The sequence below is a fragment of the Lepus europaeus genome, chromosome 16 (genome assembly GCF_033115175.1).
Source record: "Lepus europaeus isolate LE1 chromosome 16, mLepTim1.pri, whole genome shotgun sequence".
Lineage (NCBI taxonomy): Eukaryota > Metazoa > Chordata > Mammalia > Lagomorpha > Leporidae > Lepus > Lepus europaeus.
The window spans coordinates 76656275-76668481 of NC_084842.1; positions in this window are offsets into that span (position 1 = coordinate 76656275).

A 12207-nucleotide genomic window follows, 5' to 3' on the forward strand; every position below is an offset into this window, starting at 1 on the left:
GTCTTAACATATATAACATAACATTTTAAAATACTTATTTATTTTATTTGCAAGGCAGAGTTACAGAGAAGCGGGGGGGGGGGGGGAGAGAAGTCTTCCATCTGGTGGTTCACTCTCCAAATGGGGGAACTGGACCAATCTGAAGCCAGGAGCAGGAGCTTCTTCTGGGTCTCCCATGTGGGTCCAAGAACTTGGGCCATCTTCTACTGCTTTTTCATCCCATCACAAGGAACTAGATCAGAAATGGAGCAGCCAAGACTCAAACCAGTGCCCATATGGGAAGCTGGCACTGCAGATGGCGGCTTTACCCACTATGACACAGTGTTGAACCCAGTAACATAACATTTTAATTGTCTATTTAGTTATCTATAAGTTCTAAGATGAAAAGATTTATAATTTTTCTTTTTTTGAATTGTAGCATGTCAATGAATATTTGTAAAGATATTTATTGAATCAATAATGAGTTAACATTTCATGCATAATTTTCTATGTTTTTCCAGTATCTCAGTCTTGCAATCAAAAAACCTGCCGTTTGTTTCTACACAGTAGATATCCTAACCCTCCAAGCTTAGATGATGTACAATGCATTTGTTATTGTCCATCTTATACTTCTGCTCTTGAGTATCTTATTTTTCTTACTGTTTTCACCAGTCTTACTTACCATAAATCTATGTACACAATTTGTGTGGAAAGCATTTTTTCTAACCCTAATCCTTTTCGTGCTTTGTATCCAGCTATCATATATGTAGGCAATCAGATTATGCAAATCTCTCTCTCTGCAATATAACCTACACTTACTCTTTCTTTTCTCATTCCTTTACCATGTAATCTGGATAAAAATCTCCTTTCCACTCATCTGAGATACACTGGTAATCTATTATTAAATTACTTTGTACCATACCCCCCCCCCCCTTAAATGCATCCACATGTGTCCCTTCCAAGATAGGAACCTATGTGTTACAAAATATGTCTCCTTTAAAGTCGAGTGCTTAATTAAAACCTTTAGTAGTACCTAATTACAAAAGTACTTATTGTATAATTCAAAGCCTTACTTTAGCATCAGCAAACTGTTAGTTACAAGGTGGATGGCATAAAAGATCAAGAGATAAATTCCGTGAACACATTAGTTTGGGAACTATCTACTCTCACTAAAGTAGCAGATTGCACAGTATGGTTGCAAGTCCCTTCCATCCCTTTATGTTCACCCTTTTAAAGTTGAAGTTGCCATTCCTTCTCTTAAGGATGATCTGTTGCACCTTCCTGATTTGGAGCTGCCCCTGCAATGCACTTTGATCAATACAATGTAGGAGAAGTGATACTATGTGACATCAGAGTCTGTATCTCAATAACCTCTGTAGGTTCCGCTGTTGCCTTTTTAGAACACTTCTGCCATCACATGAAGAAGTCTGGGGATCAAACAAATCAAACAGAGAAAATGCAACAAAAACCTACAAGAGGAGAGAAACACAGGCATCCAGGCAACCCAGTTTTTAGCTCATTCACCAACCGAAACCAGATGTACCAATAAGCATTGAGCAGCTGCTCAATGAACCCATAGAGTCATGAGAAAGAATCAAGTCCTATTCAAAGTCATTGATTTTGGTACTTGGTTATGTGTCAGTAGGTAACTACTACAGACAGATTTTCCTTTACTTGAAATGCCCAGAACACATTAGCCCAATGACGTCTAGATAATTCTGCACTTAAAAGATCTTCTTAGCTTTATTTAATCCAATAAAATGTATTTGACTAAAGGACCATTTGCTGTTTCCACTTGCAAACTTTGTTAAGATTTCTAGTGCTGGAAACTCGGATCCTTGTGATTTGTCTGTAACTCACTCTTTAACTCTATTTTTCATTATTTCATTTTCATGTACAATTGAGTTCTTCAAGTTCAATTATGTTTTAATTCTTAAGTAAATATCATCCCTTCTTCCTTGCCTTTGATGCTAATTTATTTATTAAAATTTAAATTTAAAAAAATGTATTTGAAAGGCAGAGTTACAGGGAGAGAGATTGGGAGAGACAGAAAGAAATCTTCCAATGCTAGTCACTTCCCAAAGGGCTAAAATGCCCAGGACTAAGGCAGAATGAAGCCAGGAGCCAGATGCTTCTTTAGGGTCTTCCACATGGGTGCAGGGGCCCAAGCACTTGGTCATCCTTCTCTGCTTTCCCAGGCACATTAGCAAGCAGATGTATCAGAAGTAGAGCAGCAGCTGGGGCTTGAACAGTGGCCGTAGAGTAGGCCTGCACTGCAGGTGGCAGCTTAACTCACTGCACCACAGTGCCAGCCCCATCTTTTGATGCTAATTTAAGATGATATCTTTTCTTTGAAGATTTTGCTGTTCATTCCTTTTCTAAGTCATTACATTGTTTTCGTGTGTGAATATCAGTTCAACAAAATTCCCATTTACTTTGTGTGGATCTACTAAAAACCAGGGAATGCGTGAGACCTGAAGTGGCAGTGGTTAATAAGGCAGAGCTCTGCATGCAAGATTACGGATGTTGGCTTTGTTTCTATGTATTTTACTGGTCTAGTTGTTCCATGCAGGAAGAAGGGGTTTATTGAGTACATTTTTCCATTGTGAATGCTTTCTTTCTTTGGGAAAATTCTCAACATATTATAGAATGGTAAGTGAATGAATAATGCAAATAATTATAATTTAATATTCATTATATAAGCTATTGCAAAAACATTAAGTGCTTTAGAAACTACTAATTTTTGCGACCAATCCCTAATGCATACCATGAGAGAGAACTTGAAATGGGCAGTGAGCAAGTCTTTCCTCTATGAACACAAGCAATTATTCACTTGAACAGTCAGCTTAGATACAAATATAGTTAATTAACTTTTTATGAGCTGTAAGTGCCTGAATTCATTGTTTTTATTAGAAGGCCTTATGATGAAGAAGTACTTAAATAAAACCAGGATAAATATTTATTTACTGTAAGTCGATGACTTAAAACAACACAAATGTATTATCGTACAGTGAGAGTCCGACAGAGAGATGACCAGGCTCATACCAAGATGTCAGCAGGGCTGGGATTCTTTCTGTAGACTCTAAGAGAGAATCGGTTTCTTTACCTTTTCAAGCTTCAAGAGGCCTCCATTCCCGCCTTCATCTTCAAAGACAGCAACATGGTTTCTCTCTGGCCAATGTTCTGTTGTTAGAACTCTTTCTGACCACAGTCAGGAAAAATCTCCTTTTTTAGGGACTCCTGTAATGTGTGGTAAGTGTTTGGCCAAGTGGGTAAGATGCTGGCTCAGATACTGACATCACATATCAGAGTGCCTTTATTCCGGCCCCAGCCCCACTCTTTATTTCAACCCAGTTTTTAGCTCATTCTGCTCATGTGTACCCTAGAAGGCATCAGGTGATAGCCCACGTAATTGACTTACTGCCACCCACAAGAGAGACCTGGAATGTGTTCTCAGCTGTTATGGGCTCTTAGGAAATGACCCAGTGGGTGGGAGTTCTCTTCTTCAGTATCTCTCTCTCTGCCTCTCCAACAGATCAATAAAAATTTAAATAAAAGTAACTCCTGTAATAAAATTGAGTTTACTCAGATTAACTAAGTCTTCCTGCCTGAAAGTCTTTTACCTTACTCACATCTGCAAAGTCCTTTTGTGAAGGCAAAAAACTCCAGGTTATGGAGATTTTTATGTGGACATCTTAGAGAGGCTACTGGTTCTACTTTCCACAGCTGCTGTTTCAGCTGCTTCTGAAATCTCTTCTCGTATATAAGACATTCAGTAATCCTGTGTAGGGGCAATCTTAGCCTGGTTTTATAGATGAAGGAACTGCAACATGATACTTGCCTCACACAAGATCTTGCTATCAACATATGGTTTCTTGGGAATTACTTAAGAAGTCATCAACTTGCTAAACTAGAAAGTAAAAGACTTGATTTTCAAATAATATTCACGAGGGATTAGGAGAAAGTGACAAGAGTAGTTAACTGTTTTGACGGAATAGAGGAATCAAGTATATACATTTGAACAGTGAACTCCTAGTACTTGAAGTATGAGATTATTTGTCATGTCCTGTGTTAAATCAAAAAGATAGAGATGCAACTGTTAGGATTTTCTTTAGTAGCTTTCAAAGTCAGAGCACTATATAGCCAGCAGGGGTGTTCTTTAGGCATTACTCTGGTAGACAAGGTAGGTATTAGAAGAGTAGATAAGGACTGATAGGAAAGAGTGACATGGAAATCAGACACTGTCTAACATAAGGCAATGACTGCTTTACTAGAGTGACAGGCAATGTTAGAAAGAGCAAGATGTGATTATTTCTTCCTGATATGCAGGGATAATGGTAGAGTAAGCCTTCAGTGAAAAGTGAGGTTTGACATGAATTTTCAAGGGTTTAACTATAAAGATCAGATAGAAGAGAGACGGAAGAATAAAATGTATTGCAGTCATGAAAGTGATTGCAGCAAATGTGTCTGAAAGCCTGAATGAAATGTAAGGCCACATCTACAAAGTCCTCGCTGTGAATGGTCCCAGGCAAGTCAATGCATCTCACTATTGTCAATCTGTGGATGTTCGTATTGCCAATGCCTAGAAAATTTCCTGGCATATGATGAGCACTTACAAAACATTAAATTGAAATGAATATTTGCAATCTGAATATATATTATACAGGTTTAGAAAAATGCTTACATAGAGGTTTATGTTTACTGATTGCTTGTTGTGGAGACAAAAGTTCTATAAATATCATTTTAAAGCACTCAAATTTTATCTATAATAGGCCAAATCATAATATTCAGAAAGCAAAAATTTAGGAATGTGGGTGACTTTGAGGGGAGGAAGAAAAAGGGGATTATTTAGGAAAGAATCTAAAAATGTGAGAATGTGAGAAAAAAAACCTAGGAATGATTAAAGCAGATGTGTGACAACTGTTTACTAGAGGACATGATGAACAAGTTAGATATTGAAATAACCATAAAAAATGTACTCAGAGGTTGTACAAGAATGTGGGTTGTGGAGGAGTATTTGATGAATTCAGAAAAAGAAAGAACCCCTCCTCATCCCTAGATGACAAATGGATGGGGGGAGAGAAAGGAAGGATTTCAGAAGTATAGCCTTACCAGGGGTTGGAAATTCTTGAGTTTATCAAAACAGAAATTAAAATAAATGAACAAAAATATAGGTAACTCTATTTCTTGCAACTGGAAGACATCTTGTCCAGTGAAATAAGCTGGACATAGAAAGACAAATACGATATGTTCTCTCCTATATGTGGGAGATAAAATTTACAAAACATTTAAAAAATCATAAAAGCATTAAAGAACTGCTCTGTATGTCAGTTTTGCAGCAAATACAGTGTTTTATCAAAGTTTGCTTTGAATCTTTTTCAAACAAGTAGTTAAGAAAGATATACTACTATAGTTTTAATGAACTGTGATTATTTTAAAATTTACTTTATATGAGTGAAGTTGAGCATCTTTTTATTGGATTATTATTTATACCCCTTGCCTATATTCCTGCTAAACTATGGTCTTCTTACTTTTTATTTGTTGAACTCTATTTAGTGAAGCATTAAGCCTTTGGATATAATGTAAATTTAAAATGTTATTAAAAAAATAAAAAGGTAAATATTAAAAAATCCACTAGAACAAACTCTCGCCTCCCAAAAATTCAAAAACTAAAAAAGAAAATAAACCAAACAGTAACAACAAGAACAACAAAAATGGAGCCCAGACCTAAGGAATTTGCCTGTAAAGATGGCCTTGCACAGATTGATGGGCTATAATGCTGGGTGGGCAGTCAGGCTGAGGGGCAGATTTAAAAGAAGAAAAGGAAGTGCTAATTCTTGTATCTATTTTGCATTTAGTAGCCTCTCCTATGTGAGGCTATGAACATTGTAACCCTGAATAGCAGTACTGAGTTTGAGGACAATTGCTTAAGAGTTGTAAAGATGGTATGTAAATACTAGATTCTCCACTTCTACTCAGTTTTACGTGGCAAATTTACTTAATGCCCTCAGATTCTCAGTGTTCTTATCTGTGAATTGGAGAGGATATTTTCTTCAGAGTTGTTGGAAGGATCAGAAACAAAATGCAAAACAGAGATTAAAAGCACAGTGTCTGCCATAGAGCAAATTCACTATCTGAGTACTGAATGGTATATTAAATTACTATTACAGTAAACATCGACTGGAAATACATTTTCCCTTCTTTTGCTATACCTTTATGGAAGTGGAATGCACTATGAGGGGTCTTTTTGGGAACATTTTGTCAGATTCTACCTGCAAAAGAGGTCTTACATGATTCAGAGCTTTTGAATCAGAGCAAAAATCAACATGAACAAGTCTATTTCTGTAACAGGGCCTTTGTGTATTCTCTGCCCCCACCTCTATTTGCACATGTAGAGATAACTTCACAGTTGGATGCCTAGTCTAAGGTTTATGTTAATAAATCGCTGTTCCATGACCCTTTTATACTGTGGACTAGGGAGAGGCTCCAGTTTATTATTTCTGTTTTATGGATTATATCACTGAAACCCTAAACCTTAAATGGCTTCATTTTGACCCCAACATTTTAGTTCATGGAATCCATCCCAAGTAAATAATCAGAGAAGGAGCTAAAGATTTATGTACAGGAATGTTCATGATGATGTTATTTATTATAGAAAAACATAGAGGAAAAATTCCAAATATTCAACCTTAGGAGATTTATTAAATAAATGATGGCCTATTTTGTATGATGGAATTTGTTCAATGGTGCAATGACATTTTTAGAAAGCTGTTTCAAGATATAGTGCAAAGAACACATGATTTAAAACTGTTTTTGTAAGTGTAATGAAAGATTTTAAAACAATTTCAAATTGTAGACAGAACATAGAATAAAATGTTTTTATTCTTTTTCAAAGGTTGAATTATAATACATTTAAAAATTTCCTACTTAACTAGTGATATCTGCATAAGGCTAAATTGTTTAATATCACCTCTACTTTCACTATTAAAAACATACACAAAGGGTGGGCATTTGGCCTACTGGTTGAGAAACCAGTTTAGACACCTGCATCTTACACCACAGTGTCCTATTTGGATATGGAACTCCAGTTCCTAACTCTAACCTCCTAAAAATGCAGACCATGGGAGGCAGCAATGATGACTCAAGTAATTGGGTCCTAGACATTTCAGGAATAAACTGGAAGATAGGAAATTTCTCTGTCTCCATCTTTGTGTCTCTCAAATAAATTAATAAACACTTAGAAGTACATTGTATTTCAAAATAGGGCCAACATATATGTATCAAAACAATACATTTGTGTAATCTCCCATTAATATATCATTAATTCTAGAACTAACTGAATATGTGTCAGATATATATGTGTATGCATGTGATTATCTTTGTTTTATCTATTTTTTAGTTTGAACTAGGGTTTCTTAAGCTTAATACCTTTGACATTTTGGGCTGGATAATTCTCTATTGTAAAGGGAATATTCTGCACATTTTAAAAGGTTTAGCACAATGTTGCTGTCCTCTAAACCTCTGATGGTGACAATTAACAAATGTTTCCAAGCATCATCAATTGTGCCTGGTGGCAAAATGACCCCCAGTTGAGAACCACTGGGTCAAATATGGGTGCAGTTGTTTCTTATAAATATGTTAACTAGAAACTCTCAATGGTTTCACTTTCTAAATTATCTCATTTAGTTCTTATGAAAATAACATTTATTTTCATTTTCTGCTGTTTTGGTTGTATTAGTTATATCTAGATAGTCAATCTTGTTTGAAGATGTCTAATTCAAACAAATAACTGTTTCAAAATTTAATTGAGTGGAAGGGATGATAATTAACTGCTTATCTGATTTTAGTCATTTTCCTTCCCAAATCAGTGTGTGTGTAGAAAAATACTCTAACACATCACAGAATATCCCAGCCAATGATTTACTTAGTTTTCATGGTAGAATAAGCATAGTTTTGTAACCAGAAAAACATCTGTGTATAGTCTGCCTGTGTAACATTGGGCAGATCACTCTCTCTTTTAAATATATATATTCTCACCATGTGTGACAATTACACCTCATATCAACATTCTCCAGATATTTTGAGACTATAACAGAAAAGAACAGCATTATTATAGCATTAAGCTCACTATTTAGTCAACTGTCTTGCTGACATTGTACTAGTTTCTGGATCTATAAAGATAAAGTAAATTCTCACTGCTTTACACAACCCACAGTCTAGAAGATGCAACAGTCATGCAAATGATGACCATATACCCTTTCAATGGTGTCTAACCAGCCTGGTCTGCTTGAGGCTGAGGGGAACAAGGGTGTTGAGTCGTCACTCACTCCCACTGTTGCCTGGACTCAGAGTACACAGAGGCACAAGGCCATTGGAGTTGTGGTGCCTGGTATCCGGACTTTGGGATGGAGTAGAGTGGAACCACAACTCGTAGTAGATGTCACCAGGAGAGAATGCTCGCTCTGCATCTTACCTCGAGATTTTAAAGGCCAGTGTGTGGATGGAGATCACAGAGCGTTTGGTGGCATATTAGGAGTTCCAGGGGTGTGTTTTGTGGCTGGCAGAAATCCAGGACCCCAAAGCAGCTCAAATCCCTGAAGGGAGATCAAGGTGGATGGGACAGCCTGGATCCAAGTCACGGCACCAATATAAAGCCACCACAAAACACAGCAAACACCAGAGTTAAGGGAAAGGTTTCCTGTTGAGTGGGAGAAGCCGGACAGGCCTGGGGGAGAGGATAAGAGAGTAAACAAGAGGCCGGCACCGCGGCTCACTAGGCTAATCCTCCGCCTTGCGGCGCCGACACAGCAGGTTCTAGTCCCGGTCGGGGCGCCGGATTCTGTCCCGGTTGCCCCTCTTCCAGGCCAGCTCTCTGCTGTGGCCAGGGAGTGCAGTGGAGGATGGCCCAAGTGCTTGGGCCCTGCACCCCATGGGAGACCAGGAGAAGCACCTGGCTCCTGCCATCGGATCTGCGCAGTGCGGCGGCCGCAGCGCACCAACTGTGGCGGCCATTGGAGGGTGAACCAACGGCAAAGGAAGACCTTTCTCTCTGTCTCTCTCTCTCTCACTGTCCACTCTGCCTGTCAAAAAAATTAAAAAAAAAAAAAGAGAGAGAGTAAACAAGAGAGGGATCAGGAGAGAGAGGTCAAGAGAGAGGGAGCACATGTGCTGGAAGCAGGTCCTGGGGACAGGAAGTAGGAGCATCGAATCCGATTAGGGTGGGGGTGGAGATGACACCTGTGGTTGGGCCATCTAGTCACCTGGTTTCCAGCAATGGCAGCCGGGGCTAGAGCATAGGCTGGTGGCCTGGGGTGTAGATAGCACCACAGAGAAGACTGCACCATTTAAATGACAGACCAGAGCCAGCAAAAGGCAGTTTGTGGAGGAAAGGACATTACCCTTTGGACTATAGACAGTAACAGCAAAGTTTAAACTGAAGGTTATATCATGGTACAATGAATTAAAAGAAACTAATCCTGATGTAAAAATGGAGAAATAATTAATAGTAGTGAAATTAGAAGATTCAATCTTGCTAGTAATCTATTTTGGGGGCATTGAGAAGAGAAAATGAGAAGGAATTTAGAAAAACTGTGGAGGTGAGGGTACAAGGTAAATAGGGCCCCCTGGTGAACTGAATGTGGGGTACCACATACAAGACATGTATGTAAAGAATTTCTAAGTTCTTGGCTGGTGTTCGAGTGGTAGACTGGTGGAGGATTCATTTGGGTATGGTGTGTGAGGTGGGTAGAGGCAGATAGCATATCATTGGCCATAAAGGTATCTGGGGTGTATGTGTGACCTCCATTCAGTGAACAATGTCAGCTGGTCATCAGAAACATAGGCTGAAGAGCTCAGGCTGAGGGTGGAGATGACTCAAGCGGTGCTAGCTGCACAAAGGTCCTCACTGAAGCTGCAACCCTCCCATGATGCCACCTAAGGCAGAGTTAGAAGGGGAAGTGCTGAACATTGAGTAACTTCGGGAATGGTCATCTCACACACTGAGACTGCCTTCTTAGTATTCCAGAATACATACCCTGAAGCTTTGAAGGACTTTTTGGCATATCTGATTTTAAGGAAGTTTTCTTTGATCTTAACTGTGCTCTGCCTGCTAATTTACTAAGGGAACATTTCATAAGATGTATATAATCTAATATCCATGAAGAAGGAGAAACAAATCTGACTAAATCTAGTGTAACTGAAGAAAAATAGCCAATGGCCAATTACCTCACACTTTTCTGTAGGATCCTCCAGATGCTTATGTTATTTTGGGTATGGTGGAGAGAGACAAACTGAAATCAACTTCCTGATGCTTCGCCAACAGCTCAGCTTCCTAAGTGTAACTGAAGTAAGCATAACTCCTTTCTGAGCCAGGAATTAAGGCAGTGAATTCAACCATCAGTTCCCATTGCATGTGATGTGTAATTTAACAAATTTTCAAACAAGCACTCTGGAAACAATTAAAAGTAAGCAGGCTGCCCTGATCAAAGGCTGCTGATGTTTTAAATTGCATTTCGGTCACCCACAAGTAGTCTTCCCAAATGTGCCTTGCCCTTTTGGGGCCTGAAGCATAAAATAGAAAGTTTTTGCAGTCCAGCTCAGTGTGAGTTTAAGGCTGTGGGTCATTAGGAAGCAAACACATTAGGCTAAAAAAAATAATTGTTTGGTTTATGGTCACTTGGGGCTTCAGCTCGAATCAGACTTCAGCCATGGTGAGTTACAATAGCATGCAATGCTCTATAAAAGCGGTCTGCTGATATGTCACTGTCAAAAGCATATGTGATTCTATTAAATTCCGAAACAAACATTTGTAATTTGTGCCAATTTCAGAAAGATGCGTACCATCACATTTGCAAAATGTACTTTGGATTTCCATACAAATCTGAACCATGTAAATAAACATGTCTTGTGTATTCACTTTGGCTTTGCAAATCCTCTCTGTTCAAATCCTCTCTGTTCTGAACACATTTTGAAATTTGGTATCACAAGAGACCATTATCACATGGCTAAGAATCCTCTACTCTTGCCAGAACATAGCCAGGAAATGGGGGGGGGGGCACTTAATTTTGGATCCATCCAAGGAACATTTACATGCTGTTTATTACTTTAAACAAGACCTCCACTTTGGTTCACACACGCATTTTTGATGCTGGGAACCCTTAATATCATGTGACAACAAAAGAAGAAGGAGAAGATGAGGCAATGTCTATTGGCCTGCTTCCATGTCAGTAAACACACACTCATGTAGTTGTAGTGATGGAAGGAAACTTAACCATCCAGTCCAAACCCTTATGAAAGAGGAGACCATAGCCAAAAGAATCTGAGATAATTTGCTGATGGTCTCAAAGTTAATTAGTGGCAGATATAGGATTAGAGCATGGGTCTTTGAATTCCCACTAGCATTCTTTCCATTGTACCATATTGCTTCCATAATAAAGATAAAAGTTTAAAAATATCCAGGAAATATATTAGCCATACTAAAATAGAAACTATATTTTCATTTTCTATAAACAAATTATAGGCATCCAGGATTTATAGAATTCACTACCATAACTTGTGGTCTTTAAATATTTTTAAGTTGCTCAAACACAAGCATTTTAACTACCAGATAACTCAACATGAAATATTTTGTGGTAGGTTAAATTCAAATCCCTGTTCTTCACTCCCTAGAGTTTTATCACACATCCTCACTCTAGCCATGAACTTGTGGAGAGTAGAATATTCTACCCTCACATTTACTTTAGGTTATGTTTTGTTCCTCAAAGGATCGTGTGTTAGCAGGCATGTTGGAAGAGGCTTGAAGTTCATTTGTACAGTTGGGCTTGCCTTGTTGTGCTCCTGCCCTTTTCTTGAGAACATCCCAAAGTTACCACCAATAAAACTCCCAACCAGGGTCAACAGCAGCCACTCAGCTGAACAACTGCTGATCACAGAGATATGAATGAGAAGCCACTGCTTCTTGTGAATGCCTGTAAGATTTATTAGTAGCTCGTTAAGCAGCATTATGATAGTGGTAATGATAGGTGTACACTATTTTCTTTCTTTTTTTTTTTTCAGATTTTATTTCATCTATCTGAAAGGCACAGTTCCAGAAATAGAGGGAGGGAGAGACCCAGAGAGAGAGATCCTCCATGTGTTGGTTCACTCCCCAAATGGCTCCAAAGGCCAGAGCTGGGGCAGACTGAAGCCAGGAAGCAGGAGTCCCAAGCACTTGAGCCATTCTCTGCTGCC